The sequence below is a fragment of the Capsicum annuum genome, chromosome 1, assembly GCF_002878395.1.
Source record: "Capsicum annuum cultivar UCD-10X-F1 chromosome 1, UCD10Xv1.1, whole genome shotgun sequence".
In the NCBI taxonomy this organism is placed as follows: domain Eukaryota; kingdom Viridiplantae; phylum Streptophyta; class Magnoliopsida; order Solanales; family Solanaceae; genus Capsicum; species Capsicum annuum.
The window spans coordinates 106,141,328-106,144,467 of record NC_061111.1 but is presented as its reverse complement, the minus strand read 5'-3'; positions in this window follow the sequence as shown (position 1 = coordinate 106,144,467).

Genomic DNA, 3,140 nt, shown 5'->3' with positions numbered 1-3,140 from the left:
TACCGTGTTCAAGATGTTAAGGGGTTGGAAAATACCCCAAATACCCTCAATGAGATGGATATTAAATATAACTAGGAGCCCAATTTTATGGGCTACCGCGACGCGCCACGATCGCGGTGGCTTACTGCAAATTGACGAATGGAAATTTGGCCTATTCTGCAATGCGTCACCATTGCGGGGTCTCACTAGAAATTGACCATCATCATTTACACCCTCTCCGTGATGCACCAAGGATAGGAATAATGGTGTTTTACGACTAGGACTCAAATTAACTATAACTCCTTCACCGAGTGTCCATTTTGGATGAATTTTTTGACGACAGAAAATTTATTCGATCATCTACGTAATGAAAAGTTTAAATCTAAGAAATTCCTTAGGGAAATAAGTAAAAATCATTCTAGAAGACAATGCTTATACTTTAGGGACAATAATTTAGCTAGAAAAAACTTTTGGGCATTACAATATCCCCCCTTGGGAATATTCGTCCTCGAATATTGACTCGGGACACAAGAAAGCATAATTTCAACCATATTAAGGCATAGAAAGAATAAGGCAAGGATTGTACCTTCCATTTCGTCATCCATTGTATCAAACAGGTTTGGGTATCTAGCTCTCATGTCAACTTCTGATTCTCAAGTTGCTTCTTCTATTTTTTGGTTTCTCCACAACACTTTAACTAAGTCTACCTCTTTGTTTCTTAATCGTCTAACTTGGCGATCCAAAATTTCTATAGGTTCTTCTTCATAGGACAAGGAGTCTGTCACTTTGATTTCTTCGACAGGCAATACTAAAGAATGGTCTCCAATACACTTCTTCAATATACAAATATGAAATACCGGATGAACAAAACCCAAACTAGCTGGAAATTCTAACTGATTCGCAACTCCACCTAGATATGATCCTAAATAGCGAGGACTCAGCTTATCTTCTTCCCAAATTGCATGACTCCCTTCGTGGGAGAAACCTTGAGAAATACCCAATCTCCAACCTCAAACTCCAGATCTCTTCTCCTAACATCGGCGTAGGATTTCTGATGACTCTGAGCTATCGTAAGTCATTCTCTAATGACTTTCACATCCTCCATTGCCTGATAAACAAGATCAGGTCCAAATATCTGTATCTCACCTACTTCATACCATCCTATTAGAGACTTATATCTTCTCCCATATAATGCCTCAATGGTTCCATCTTAATACTGGAATGGAAATTGTTATTATATGCAAACTCTATCAATGGCAAGTGCTCTACCCACCTACCTTTAAAATCAATCACGCAGGCCCTCAACATATCCTCAAGGGTCTAGATGGTGCACTCAGCTTGCCCGTCTTTTTGAGGGTGGAAAATGTGCTTAAAGTCACTTGGGTACCTAAACCCTTATGAAACGATCTCCAAAACTATGAAGAAAGCTGTGTACCTCGGTCAGTTATGATAAACACGGGTGCCCCATGCAAATGAACTATTTCTGTAATGAAAAGCTTGGCATAATCCTCTCCCAAATAATTAGTCTTGACAGGTTTAAAGTGAGCTGACTTGGTCAGCCTATCTACAATAACCCAAATGGAATCATACTGGTTTCGGGACGTCGGAAGTCCTGTAATGAAGTCCATATTAATCATCTCCCACTTTCACAAGGGCAAGGCTATCTCTTGGGAAGAACCACCTGGCCTCATATGTTCCACTTTAACTTGCTAACAATTAAAACACTTGGCAATAATTTCAGTATTATGCCACCAATACATAATTTCAGATCATGGTACATCTTAGTAGAGCTTGGGTGAACAACATACCTAGAAGTGTGAGCGTTATCAAGGATTCTCTTTCGCAAAACATCAATATCTATCATACACAACCTAACCTGCTATCTCAAAATACCATCACCACCAATTTCAAAGGACATCATCTTCGATTGACCCACATCTTTCTTGATCTGCATCAAGATGGGATCTTCAACCTACTTCTCCTTAACTTCTGTACAAAGGGAAAATTTAGCTATCTCATGAACAACCATTCCCCCATCTTTGGAATCCAAAAGTCGCACTCCTAGATTTGCAAGTCAGTAAATATCCTTTACTATCTCCTTCTTTTCTTTCCTCACATGAGAAAGGCTGCCCATTGACAACCTAGCATCAGCTACCACATTTGCCTTGCCCGGATGATATTGCAGGCTTATGTCATAGTCTTTTAGCAATTCCATCCAGCGCCTCTGCCTGAGATTCAATTCTTTCTATGAGAAAACATACTGTAAACTCTTGTAGTCGGTGAAAATATCAACGTGTACCCCATACAAATAGTGTCACCAGATCTTAAGTGCAAAAACCACAACCACTAACTCTAAGTCATGAGTAGGGTAGTTTCGCTCATGCACCTTCAACTGCCTAGATGCATAAGCCACTACCTTACCGTGCTGCATAAGAACACACCTAAGTCCCACTCAGGATGCATCACAGTATACAATAAAGCCTTCTGTACCCTTCGAAAGAGTAAAAATAGGAGAACTAGTCAACTTGTCTTTTAACTTCTCAAAACAATTCTCACAAGTGTCAGACCATAAAAACTTCACCTTTGTTTGAGTCAACTTAGTAAGTGGTGTCGCTATGGAAGAAAAACTTTCTATGAACCTTCTGTAATAACCCGCCAAACCCAAGAAGCTCCAAATGTTGGTTGGAGTCGTAGGTCTGGGCCATTTCCTCACTGCCTCAACCTTTTAGGGATCAAACTTTATCCCCTCACTAGACACAATATGCCCTAAGAAAGCAATAGCATTTAACCAAAATTCACACTTGGAGAACTTTGCATATAACCTATGATTTTTGAGAGTCTAGAGGATAATTCGGAGGTAATTGGCATGGTCCTCCTCACTTTTGGAATAAATCAAGATATCATCAATGAACACTATGACAAACAAGTCTAAAAACTAATGAAAGACCCTATTCATTAGGTCCATAAAAGTTGCAGAAGCATGAGTCAACCCGAAGGATATGACTAAGAATTCATAATGACCATATCTAGTTCAAAAAGTTGTTTTAGGAATGTCTGACTCCCTAACTTTCAACTGATGATATCCCGAATGAAGGTCTATTTTAGAAAAACATGTAGCACCCTGAAGTTGATCAAAGAGGTCATCAATCCTAGGAAGAGGA